The sequence below is a fragment of the Arachis stenosperma genome, chromosome 6 (genome assembly GCF_014773155.1).
Source record: "Arachis stenosperma cultivar V10309 chromosome 6, arast.V10309.gnm1.PFL2, whole genome shotgun sequence".
Lineage (NCBI taxonomy): Eukaryota > Viridiplantae > Streptophyta > Magnoliopsida > Fabales > Fabaceae > Arachis > Arachis stenosperma.
Genome location: NC_080382.1, coordinates 129,979,107 through 129,993,117, shown reverse-complemented (window position 1 = coordinate 129,993,117; position 14,011 = coordinate 129,979,107). Strand labels below are relative to the sequence as shown.

The window sequence follows — 14,011 nt, the reverse complement described above, 5'->3', positions numbered from 1 at the left end:
TCTCAGCTCAAAATTCACGAATAGTGTAATTGCCACAAACTCTAACAAATACATCTCATTCTCCTACGATTCTACTTCCGTCTCGATCTCTCCGGTGACATTGACGTCGGCGACGATACTGTTCTCACCTTCAACCACAGAAAGAAGAACACAATAGTGATGAAGACAACGATTTCGAACTAAAAAAATAAAAAATGAAGAGAGAGAATGAGAGAGAGAGAGAGAACACAATCATGATTTCATAGTGAGCTATGATGGAGACCTTGATTTGACGAGCTGTGGCAAAGATTTCATTGGAAGTCATGATTTCATAGTATTTAGATGGTACAATCAGATCTATTTTTTGTCACCGCCAAACAAAGAGACACGAAGGGAAGAAAAGAGAGTGATGAGTGAAAGAGGGGGAATAGAGGCAGCAAGGTTAGAGAATCAATGATTTTAATCTTTATCAAACGAAATTTATCTTGTATGAGTATAACTTTAATTTCAATAGATGTGGTGGTGGTTGTGTAAGAAAGATGAGGAAATAAGATGAAAGGAGAGAGATATTTATAGAATTATTAATAAAAATTTAATAATTGATCATTTTTGTCGAACAAAACTTATTTTGTATGTATAAAACTTTAGTTTCAATTTTTCATTGTCAATTTTATTAGCGTCTAAATCTTTTATGGTTAAAAATGACTATTTACTTCCAACTTAATCTTTCTTATTACACCTAACATTTCTTATTTATGTGTAATATACCTTCTTATATATGTTATAGAAATATAATTTAATTCTATTAACTTGCTATTTTTTTTAAAAATCTAAAATTAAAGCACAAAAATATATTTATAGATATTTTGCTTTTTTAACTAAAAAATGTAATTTTTTTTCATATTTGTTGAAATCTTAACTTAAATATGAATATTAATTTTTGAAATAAAATAAATATATTTTAGATTTTTTGCATCTAAAAATAATATTCTATTAATGTTAGAATTATTTAGATGGATAAGTAATAGTGAATATAGAATTATTTAGGAAGGATAGAACTAATTACATCCTTTTATTGAAAATATAAATTTAAAAATATTATATTCAACTCTTAATAGTCAACCTCTAATTGAACTATTGTATGTTCAAAAGATTTTTAAATAAATAAAATAATTTTAAGAGTCTAATTTTTTAAAAATTTAATTAATTAAAGATATTTATTGTTACTAATTAAAAAAGTAAATTAAAATGATAATTTAATATTTTTATATTTTTAAAATTTTATTTATTTATTTTTCTAGCATTTTTATTATCTAATGATCACATTAATATAATTTAATTTAATAAAATTATTTATCATCATTTGATTGAATAAAAATTTTATTTTATATGAAAATTTTAGGATTTCTCAACATCATATATGTTAAATCATTAAAAAATATATCTGAGAGCGCAGAAGCGTCCCTTCATTCGAGAACATGATTGAAATCAGAGATCTTGGCTCTTGTGGTTCTTTGATCTTCGTCAACTAAAACCTTATATATCCTTTATAGGGCTGAATTGCAACTCCACGGTAAAAAAAGAGTTATGAAGGCGGATTTGATGTGTTGGGTACCAAAATTCTAAAGTCATTATTTATATTTGAATGTTACACTCATTAAACCTTAAAACTCAAATAAAATAGTATCTCTGGTTTTAATCTCATTTATCAAAATCAAAAGTAATAATGACTTATTTAATTCAATAAATGATATCACCGTTATATAAGTCATTTAATGTAAAATTACTTAATTTACGATTATAATTAATATATGTATTGCTCATAAATATATTAAGAAATAATAACTTCCTAACAATCTTCTACTTGGACTATACATATATATTTTCCTGAAATAATCATATCTTATAAACTTTATACGCACATCTGAATGTTATTTCTCTAATTATTTTAATAATCTAGTATGTCTCATATATTAGTTATGAAATTACCGCAGCTTTTATCACATTAGTGTCACAGTGAAACCACGATGATTGCTATACTAAAATATCCAACTACATAGATCAAATTTGGATGAGAAAATTCAGAAATTACATGCAAAAATAATCTCTTGAATGCCTATTTCTAAGTGGTCCAACTTGAATAAAAATTCTATTTTATTCGGTGACAGACTCACATGAAACTGCAACGACAACGACAACGCCCAGGCTCATAGCAACGGCGACTAAGTAACGAGTCTGTGGAAGAAAAAGATAAAAACTTAACAGACTCACAATGAGAGAGAGAGAGAGAGAGGAATTTACCTAGAGAAAAGGGACTGAGTAGGAGAAAGGTGGCGACGAGCTCAACAACGACGATAATGGAATAACCAGTGACGACGACATGAGCTGTTAAGGAAGATGGGAGCTGTAAAGGAGTAGGCAGAGATGGGCTCAGCAACGACGATGACGGGAGCTATGAGGTTTTTTGTAAAAAAGTCGAGAAGAAGAAGACTCTGGGTGATGATGACTGGGCTATAGAGTATGGATTAAAGCTGTGAATCACTAAATCTGTGATGTGAGATAAATCCTAATTCCTAAAAAGTGTTTGTATGTATATATCTGGGGCGGGTACACCCTAAACCCGACCATGCGCTATTCTGACTCGGGTCAAGTTATTACCCTTTCCATCTGGGTATGGACAGATCGAGTACTCGCGTATTTGGGTACTTCTGCCTAGTCTAACTACGTATTAATGCTCGTGCTCCATTTATTAAGAGTTTTTTTTTTTTGTGATTGAAATAAATTAAACAAAGAAAAACAAAACAAACAAAACAAGGAACTGCTTAAATAGAAGGGCAGTCCCGTTTAAGACTACTCTTAAACTCTTCCCAAGGTGAAAGAAACTCCACATGCGAAAGTTGTAACTTCATCGCCATCTTTGCCATAGTATCTGCCACCGTGTTTGCATCTCTCATAATCAAACGAAAGTCAACACGCCAATTCCATTGCATGATATCTCTTATTTTGAGCACCAATGGATCAATAAACCCAAAACCATCTTGAGTAACAAGATTAAATGCTTCCACACAATCCGTCTCACAAATAACATCTTGTTGACCCACATCCCAAGCTAAGAGATATCCTCTCCAAATAGCAAACAATTCTCCTTGAAGAATACTATTACTCTCAATCATTCCCAAACACCCCATTTGCCAACTCCCATTATAATCTCTAATAACACAAGCAAAACCAACACTATCACCCGAACCAAAATAACTAGCATCACAATTAATCTTAAAAGTACCAATGGATGGGGGATTCCAAAAACCATTTAGAGTAGAGGGAAGGGACATACGTTGTAATTCAAAAATATTCCTAAGCTCCTTTTCTGAAGTTAATGCCAGACAAATCACTTTTTCGGAGGCCAAATTTCATGGGGATTAAATATGTCATTATTCCTTGCTCGCCATATCCACCAAAGTCCCGAAAAGAACTTGAACGGATGCTCTCTGCTATGATACAAGAACCAGTTCTTCAAATCCAAAGGATGACAAGAAATATCCAACCTATGCCAGACAAGCTGAGCTTTTGGACAATCCCGAATACAATGTAAAACCGATTCCTGGCTAGAAAGACATCTTGGACACCTATCCGATGACGACATTCCTCTTCTAAAGCGAAAACTTGCAGTAGGAAGAGCCTCCTTAAGACACAACCAAGCCAAAAACTTATGCTTTTCCGGAACAAGCTGACGCCAAAGCCAAAGCCAATTCTCCCGCTTCTCCCAACCAAACAGTTGCTTACACAACCACAAGTAACCATTGCATGAGTTATAGACTTTGGCAGTAGACCCACTCCAATACCAACCCACTTTCGGACCTGCTTGTTCATCTGGATTGTAAGAGAGAATATTACCTTTCAGATTTTGAGATAAAGGAGAATAAAGAGTATCCAAATGCTACCTACCAACCGACCAAATATCCTGTATCCGGAGATTCGAATCAGAAATGTGAACATAATCCATCTCATTAGATAACCGTCCTTCTCTCCTCCAGTTAGAAAACCAAAAATTCTGGTTCAAATCTCCAATACACCAAGCAAACCCATCCTTCAACACTTCCCAAGCCTTGCAAAGACACCTCCAAATGGGAGAGTCCTTGTTCTTAGGATAACTAAAACAGTCATATAGAGATGATCGGTACTTGGCATCCAACAATTGGACCCATAGCTTGTTTGACTACTGGAAAAAAGTCCAAACTAGCTTTCCAAGAAGAGCAATATTTACACAATAAGGATATCTAATCCCCAAACCTCCATATTTTTTTGGAGTAACTAGTACCTTCCAACTAACAAGATTCAATCCTCTTCCATCAACTTGTCCTTTCTAAAGAAAATTCCTCATCATAGACTCCAATTTACTAATGATTCCTTTGGGAAAAATAGAGACCTACATCTGGTACGTAGGAATAGCGGCGGCAACAGAATTAACTAAGCAGAGTCTACCAGCCCGATTGAGTAAACTCCCTTTCCAGCTTGCTAGCCTACTCCGAACCTTATCCAGGACACCATTGAAAGCTGAACGAGTCACCCTAGAATGGCTAAGGGTAACTCCAAGATACTTGCCCAAGTCCTGGACAAATCTGATAGAGGATACCCCAGTGAAAATCTCTTTCCTTGTTGCAGAGACATTCTTAAAGCAAAGCGCTTTAGAATTTTCCACATTAATCTTCATCCCAGATGCTTTGCAAAAAGTTTCTAAAACCAACATCACATTTTGCACTTGTCTCTTTGTAGCTTTACAGAATAGAAGCAAGTCACCCGCAAACATTAAGTGGGATATTCTTGGTCCCCCTCTAGAAATAGCAACCGGCTCCCACAAGCCTAAATCAACTTGACGACTAATAAAGCATGCCAATCGCTCCATACACAACACAAAAAGATAGGGTGACATAGGGTCTCCTTGTCTAAGACCTCGGCTAGGAGTAAAGCCATTCAGACGACTCCCATTCCAAAGAATAGATAAAGAAGAAGCAGTGACACAATTCATAATCAAATTAAGTGTAGGAATAGGAAAACCAAAGCTCTTAAGGGTACGAGCTAAAAACCTCCAGTCAACTCTGTCATAAGCCTTCTCCAGATCAATCTTAAAGGCCAGTGTGCCTTTCTTTGATTTAGTCTTCATAAAGTGGAGGACTTCTTGAGCAATAATGATGTTGTCAGGAGTTCCTCGTCCCGGAATAAATCCTCCTTGAAGCGGGCCAACAATATCCACAAGATGAGGACGAAGCCTATTAACAAGGACCTTCGTGATGATCTTGTAAACTACATTGCAGAGACTAATCGGCCTGAAATCTTTCATAGATACCGGTGATTCAACCTTTGGAATGAGAACCAGTAAAGTCTCCAACATTCTCGGATCAAGAGTAACACCGGAGAATGCCTGCTTAACCATCTTCCAAACATCAAAACCAATGATCTCCCAATATTCTTTGAAGAAGAAAGCTTGAAATCCATCAGGACCCGGAGCTTTAAAAGAGTTCATGTGAAAAACAGCTGTTCTGACTTCCTCCATAGTAACTGGTGCCGTAAGATTATTGCAAGCTTCCTCATTTAGAGAAGGAAGAGGCACATCACCAAGGCAACCCAAATCAACATCATCCAAATGACAGAATAAGCTTTTATAGAAAGACTCTGCTTCTTGACTCAGAACCTCTGGATCAGTTTCCCACACTCCATCCTTGAGAAAAAGGCCATGAATCTTATTATGCTTCCTTCGCGCAAGAGTTTGAATATGAAAGAATCTTGTATTCCTATCCCCGAACCTAACCCACTGCTCTCTGGACTTTTGGAACCATAGGAGCTCTTCTTGCACTAGAGTATTATTATAATCATCAAGCAGCTGTTACTCTTTCTGACGCAAATAAATACTATCCACCACTTCTAAACGCTTTTGTAAATAATTAATTTGCTGCTCTAATTCATATTTCTTAACAAAAATGTTACCAAATACCTTCGAGTTAAACTCTAGTAAATTCTTCTGTACTTTCGAAAGCTTGCCATGAATCCCTCTATTACCAGACCACCATAACTGGTTCACAATATCCCTATACCCAGGATGAGTAGCCCAAGCAGCAACAAATCGGAAAGGTCGATTCCCTTTATGCTGAGGACGACCTTTACAACGCACCAGAATAGGGCAATGATCAGACTGAAGCCTATTTAAAACTTCTGTATAAGCCTCTGGAAAGATAGATAACCAACTACTATTTATACAGACTCGATCAAGCTTTTTTGCCACGTCAACATAATTTTTCACCCTCCTGTACCAAGAAAATTGCCTCCCAATAGTCTTCAGATCAAACAAACCACTATCCCCTAATGAAGTAGCAAACATGTCTGCTCTTTGATGAGAAAATTGACAGCCTTTAGATTCATGAGAAAATTTAACTTCATTAAAATCACCAAGAACAATCCAAGGTCCTTGAAAAACCATGGATTGTGCAACAAGATAATCCCAAAAGAGAACCCTTTTCTTAAATTGAGGACTGCCATAAATACCACTACACCTCCAAATTAAATTATCAAAGTGAACCTCAACAGTAACACCCTGATCAAAAGCATCAATGAACTTACAACAAACACCCTTCATAGAGGATAGAAACCAAATACCTCCCTTATGCCCCTCTGCTTCTACTATACCAACAGAGTGATACCCCAACCTTTCCCAAAATAATTTTAAATGCTGAAAAGGGGAGTGAGTTTCAACCACAATAAAGAAAACAGGTCTAAATTTCCTAACAAGTTCCTTACAATGCACCCGGGCTAACTTATTAGAAGCACCCCTAATATTCCAAACAATCATATTTAAACTATCCATAAATAATAGGGACAGAATAAATAAGAACATAAACTCTAAACAGAATCACCAACCTCAATAGGTGGTTTGTCCTGCGGTACTAGCACACTCGGATCCTTAATAATTGCCACCTTCGAACCTCCTGACACTGCACCTGCCATGCTTCCATCTACTAAAGTTTTCTCTGTTGTGCCACCATTTTTATCAACTGGCGAATTCTGCAAGGAGGAAGGCCGAGGACGCTTCCGTAGATAAATTCCATGACGTGCAGGAGTTCTGCACAATGGAGATGGTGCAATTTCATATTTTTTTCGCTTTCTCATCCTAATGCCAATTGATTTGCCTCCATCACCATGCAAATTGGGCCTTGGAACCCTTCTCGAACCAAACTTGTGCTGCTTTTCATCTTGGTCCTTCAAACCTGATTACTGGCCCATTGTGAATTTTTCCTTACGCAGCACTTGTTGCCAGCCCTCTTCATCATCCATGCATGCCTCATTAACATGACCATCAGGCACGTGAGGAGCCAATGATTCCATAACCACATCCTTCCCTTTAATAACTCCTAATTTCTCACACAAATTACGAGGATTCTCACCTAAATCACGAGCTTCTGATTCATTCTCTTTTTGAATCTCATGATTGTTGTGTGGCACTAGTGTCGGGGATTCATTATTTTTTCCATCACCAAAGGAATTTCCGTTTCCTTCCAAGGACTCCTTCTCCATGCACAATGATGAGCGGATAATTTGTATACTTTTTGGCATTGTTTTTAGTATGTTTTTAGTATCTTTTAGTTAGTTTTTAGTATATTTTTATTAGTTTTTAGTTAAAATTCACTTTTCTGGACTTTACTATGAGTTTGTGTGTTTTTCTGTGATTTCAGGTATTTTCTGGCTGAAATTGAGGGACCTGAGCAAAAATCTGATCCAGAGACTCAAAAGGACTGCAGATGCTGTTGGATTCTGACCTCCCTGCACTCGAAGTGGATTTTCTGGAGCTACAGAAGCCCAATTGGCGCGCTCTCAACGGCGTTGGAAAGTAGACATCCTGGGCTTTCCAGCAATATATAATAGTCCATACTTTGCCCAAGATTTGATGGCCCAAAACGGCGTTCAAAGTCACCTCAAGAAATTCCAGCGTTAAACGCCGGAACTGGCACCTAATTGGGAGTTAAACGCCCAAACTGGCACTAAAGCTGGCGTTTAACTCCAAGGAGAGTCTCTACACGAAAAAGCTTCATTGCTCAGCCCAAGCACACACCAAGTGGGCCCGGAAGTGGATTTTTATGTCATTTACTCATCTATGTACTAGTTTTCTATAAGTAGGACCTTTTACTATTGTATTAGGGAGACTTTGGTAGCTATCTTTGTTTTATGCTATCTTAGACCTTTGGGAGGCTGGCCATTCGGCCATGCCTAGACCTTGTTCTTATGTATTTTCAACGGTGGAGTTTCTACACACCATAGATTAAGGTGTGGAGCTCTGCTGTACCTCGAGTATTAATGCAATTACTATTGTTCTTCCATTCAATTCCGCTTGTTCTTTATCCAAGATATCACTTGTTCTTCAACATGATGAAGGTGATGATTGACGCCCATCACCATTCTCACTCATGAACAAGGTGACTGACAACCATTCTTGTTCTACAAGCATCTGAGGCTTAGTGAATATCTCTTGGATTCCTGATTGCACGATGCATGGTTGATCGCCTGACAACCGAGTGCTCGCCTGACAAACGAGCCAACCATTCCGTGAGATCAGAGTCCTCGTGGTATAGGCAAGAACTGATGGCAGCATTCAAGAGAATCCGGAAGGTCTAACCTTGTCTGTGGTATTCTGAGTAGGATTCAATGACTGAATGACTGTGACGTGCTTCAAACTCCTAGCAGGCTAGGGCGTTGGTGACAGACACAAAAGTATCAATGGATATTATTCCGGCCTGACCGAGAACCGACAGCTGAATTCCGCTATGCCGTGACAGGACATATGCAATCGCTTTCACTGAGAGGATGGGAGGTAGCTGCTGACAACAGTGAAACCCTACACAAGCTTGCCATGGAAAGAAGTAAGAAGGATTGGATGAAGACAGTAGGAAAGCAGAGAGACGGAAGGGAAGGCATCTTCATACACTTGTCTGAAGCTCTTACACCAATGATATACATAAGTATCTCTATCTTTACCTTTATATTATTTTCGTTCATCATATACATTTGAGTTTGCCTGACTAAGATTTACAAGATGACCATAGCTTGCTTCAATGCTAACAATCTCCGTGGGATCGACCCTTACTCACGTAAGGTATTACTTGGACGACCCAGTGCACTTGCTGGTTAGTTGTGCGAAGTTGTGTAATGCCATGGTATTGAGCTACCACGTTTTTGGAGCCATTACCGGGGATTATGAGAGTTGTGAAAAGTATTGTTCACAATTTCGCGCACCAAGTTTTTGGCGCCGTTGCCGGGGATTGTTCAAGTTTTGAGCAAGCTTTTGGTAACAATGCCTGGGATTGTTCTAGTTTGGACAACTGACGGTTCATCTTGTTGCTTAGATTAGGTATTTATTTTTTTTCGAAATTCTTGAAGATGAATTCTAGAGTTTCATGATGATTTGTTGAAATCTGGCTGGCTGAGAAGCCATGTCTAATCTGATTGGACCGAGGTTTCAACTTATCACCACAAGAGCTTGTTGATTCTCATCAATTTTGCTCTTGGAGCAGTGATCTGCTAAGATTTGGCTGACCTTTGGTCATGTCTAGTGTTTTGGACCGAAGCTTTCACTACAACAAAAACGCCATTTAGCGGCGGTTCCTAGAGCCGTTTAGCGGCGGTTTTGAACCGCCGCGAAACATTTCGCGGCGGTTTTATGAAACGCCGGAAGATAGGGCGCGGCAAAACGGATAGCGGCGGTTTTAGTCAACCGCTGGAATAACCGCCGCTAAACATCTATCAATTTTGCGGCGGTTTGCAACCACCGCTAAATAACAAATAAACGAAAACAACATTTGTTTTGCGGCGGTTCTAAACCGCCGCCAAATTTTAGTATTTCCGTTTATAGTTATTAGAATCGGACCGGACCGTCCGGTGGTCCAACTGACTCAATCGTTAAACCCGCGCTTCCACCATTAGACCCACAACGTGTGGATCACTGTAGAATATCAACTTTGTAAAGCCTTCCACAAACGAAGAAGGTATGGCTCGAACTTGGAACTTGGAGGAAAGAAAAGCTTTAACAATGTCATGTTACCACCAAGCCAAATGTCTCTTCGATGTATATAGCGCTAATAATTATATATATCATATGAACACATTTAATTGCCACACAGATTTTTGTTGTATACTTTATATATCTGATCATTGTTATTATAGGCACCTTATATATTGGGTAAAATTCACAATTAAATCAAATAGAGGACTAAATTACACAATTCTACCAAATTGAAAAACATTACCAGGATCTCCCAAAAGCATATTCTTATGTAATTCGAATCAGTCTCATTTGAATTAGACAAACAAACACTACTTTGAATTAGTCCTATTCGAATTAGTAGTAATGCTTGTAATTGGAATTTGTCCAATTTGAATTATGCTTGCATGTAGTTTTATGGTAGTTCGAACCAGGGTGATTCGAATTATGCACGCTAGGTCGTCCCTAGTAATTCGAATGAGTCTGCTTCGAATTAATTTTGGACCATAGTAGATCGAATTAATTTACGTCTATTTATATATGATCCAAGCATATATAAAGAGTACAATAAAGAGTACATCTAATAATATCCATAATAAATTCAATAAAGAGTATATTCAATCATAAATAAAAAAACAATAATTATAAATATTTTTTATAAATTATTAAAAATAAAATATTTTCTAAAAATATTTATTAAGATTTAGAATTTAGTCTTTAATATTTAAAATTAGTAAAATATTTGTCAAAAATATTATATTTTGTTGGTCAGTTAGCATTATTGAATCTATTAACCATAATAATATGTAGATAATTGATTGGTTTTCATATAAAAATATTTTTATTCTATTTAGTATTTGATTTTGATAAAACATTTTTTTTAAATTTAAATTTAGTTATTATGAATTCTTATATCTAAGAATACAAGCTAAGATTGTTATTTAAAAAAAATTTAAATTTTTTATTTTAATAAATGCCCAACAAATCATTAAAATAAAAAAAATGATAATTTAAAATTATAATTTTTGTAAAATTATAACGTTTTGAATTTTTAATGACTTGTAGAAAATATTTTTAATTATTATTTTTAATATTTTATAGAAGATATATATAATTATTATTTTTAAAAAATGTTTGATTTTTAATTAGTCCAGAATATAATTTTATTTTCTTCTTTTATATCCATATTTGAATGCAAATTTAAATGCCAATAAAGTAAACAAAAAAATCTTATTGGTAAATTTGTTAACATGAGTTAACATATATAGCTTATTTAACTTGTGAAATTTTTATTTATGTAAAACGAATGTAGAAAAAGTGTTACAAGTTTAAGTAACAATGATTTAAACATATATAGTTTAAGATAGTAGTATTTACTTAACTAGATTATACCCAAATGATTATTACTAAAGAAAACATTGCAATATGTGGTAATACGCATTTTGCGGCGGTTTAAAAGTAACCGCCGCAAAATGCCTAACAAGAGAAGTCACCGGCGGACATATCGCGGCGGTTTTCGAAAAGAAGCCACGAAATACAAACCAGACCGGCAATATAGCGGCGGTTTGAAGAAAACCGCCGCGAAATGTTAACCTTACAGCAATATAGCGGCGGTTTTAGCAAAACCGCCGCTAAATGTCGTTCTGATTGCAGCCCCAACCTTTAACCGCCGCTATATGTGCCGCAATTTGTCTTTTCGCGGCACATTTACAAAACCGCCGCAAAATAACCGTCGCTATCTTAAGGATTTGTTGTAGTGTTTCCTTGAAAGCTTGGCTGGCTGTGAAGCCATGTCTAATTCCTGGACCGGAGTCTTAGACTAGCATTGCACTGATTCCTGGAATTCTCATTAAGAATTTTGATACCTTTTTCCACTTAATTTTCGAAAAACACAAAAAAAAAAAAATTTACAAAATCATAAAAACCAAAAATATTTGATGTTTCTTGCTTTAGTCTAGTGTCTCATCTTAAGTTTGGTGTCAAATGCATGTTTTTGTTATATTTTTCGAATTCATGCATATAGTTCTTTGTTTTGATCTTTGAATTCTTTTGGCTTGAGTGTTTCTGTGTCTCATATAGTGTCAGTAGTACACAAACTGCTAAGTTTGGTGTCTTGCATGCATTGTTATTTGATTCTTGTTGCATTTTGATTATTAAAAATCCAAAAATATTTTTAATTTGTGTCTTTTCAAGTCAATAATACAAAGAATTGAAGATTCAGAACATACTGCAGAGGAAGTATACAGAAAAAGCTGAGCATTCAAAAATGCCCAGTGAAGAAGGCAGACTGGCGTTTAAACGCCAGCCAGGGCACCTGGTTGGGCGTTTAACGCCCAAAGAGGTAGCATTTTGGGCGTTAAACGCCAGAATGTATACCATTCTGGGCGTTTAACGCCAGGATGGTGCTAGGGGGAAGATTTTGTTTTCAAAATCAATTTTTTTCAAGTTTTCAAAGTTTTTCAAAATCAAATCTTTTTCAAATCATATCTTTTCAATCAAATGTTTTCAAAATCAATTTCTTTCCTTTTTCAAAGATACTTACTAACAATTAATGATTTGATTGAACATTTTTTGCCTTTTCTGTTGAGGAAGGTTTTATGTTTGAATCATATCTTTTCTTGTTAGGCAAGTCATTAATTTTTAAAATCATATATTTTCAAATTGTTTTCAAATCATATCTTTTAAAATTGTTTTCAAATCATATCTTCTCAATCACATCTTTTTAAAACCATAACTTTTCAATTAAATCTTTTTAACCACATCTTTTTCAAAATAGTTTTCAATCAAATCTTTTTAATTTCTAATTTCAAAATCTTTTTCAAAAATCACTTGATTTCTTTTTCACTTTGAATTTTCGAAAATTATCAATCAAATTTTCAAAATGTTTTCAAAATCTTTTAAATGAATTTTCGAAAATTCTCTTCCCTCCTTCCCACATCCTTCTATTTATGGAGTACCACTCCTTCTAAATGCACAATTCGAACCTTATCTAATTAAAGTTCGAATTCTTCTTCTCCTTCTTCTTTCTATTTCTTTGTTCCTCTGACACTTCAAGGAATCTCTATACTGTGACATAGAGGATTCCACATTTTCTTTTGCTCTTCTCTTTCATATGAGCAGGAGCAGAGACAAAGGCATTCTTGTTGAAGCTGATCCTGAACCTGAGAGGACCCTGAAGAGAAAGCTAAGAGAAGCCAAAGCACAACTCTCTTTAGAGGACCTGACCGAACTCTTCAAGGAAGAAGAACACATGGCAGCCGAAAACAACAACAATGCCAACAATGCAAGGAAGGTGCTGGGTGACTCTACTGCACCTACTCCTGATTTCTATGGGAGAAGCATCTCTATCCCTGCCATTGGAGCAAACAACTTTGAGCTTAAGCCTCAATTAGTTTCTCTAATGCAACAGAATTGCAAGTTCCATGGACTTCCAATGGAAGATCCTCATCAGTTTTTAGCTGAATTCTTGCAAATCTGTGACACAGTCAAGACTAATGGGGTTAACCCTGAGGTCTACAGACTGATGCTATTCCCTTTTGCTGTAAGAGACAGAGCTAGAATATGGTTGGATTCTCAACCCAAAGAAAGCCTGGACTCTTGGGAAAAGCTAGTCAATGCCTTCTTGGCAAAGTTCTTTCCACCACAAAGATGGAGTAAGCTTAGAGTGGAAGTCCAAACCTTCAGACAGAAGGATGGAGAATCCCTCTATGAAGCTTGGGAAAGATACAAACAATTAATCAGAAAATGTCCTTCTGACATGCTTTCTGAATGGAGCATCATAGGTATTTTCTATGATGGTCTCTCTGAACTATCCAAGATGTCTTTGGATAGCTCTGCTGGAGGATCTCTTCATCTGAAGAAGACGCCTGCAGAGGCTCAAGAGCTAATTGAAATGGTTGCAAATAACCAATTCATGTATACTTCTGAAAGAAATCCTGTGAACAATGGGACTAGTCAGAAGAAAGGAGTTCTTGAGATTGACACTCTGAACGCCATTTTGGCTCAGAATAA

General features: G+C 36.1%; 1 non-coding gene and 1 pseudogene across 1 annotated transcript; both read right to left on the bottom strand.

Annotated features, from left to right (window-relative positions):
* Positions 1–2,801: 2,801 nt before the first annotated feature.
* Positions 2,802–7,542, bottom strand: LOC130934616 (uncharacterized; annotated as a pseudogene).
* Positions 7,543–13,655: 6,113 nt separating this feature from the next.
* Positions 13,656–13,763, bottom strand: LOC130937260 (small nucleolar RNA R71). The gene has a single exon (XR_009068484.1). It is a non-coding gene; the product is annotated as a small nucleolar RNA R71 (small nucleolar RNA).
* Positions 13,764–14,011: the final 248 nt, after the last annotated feature.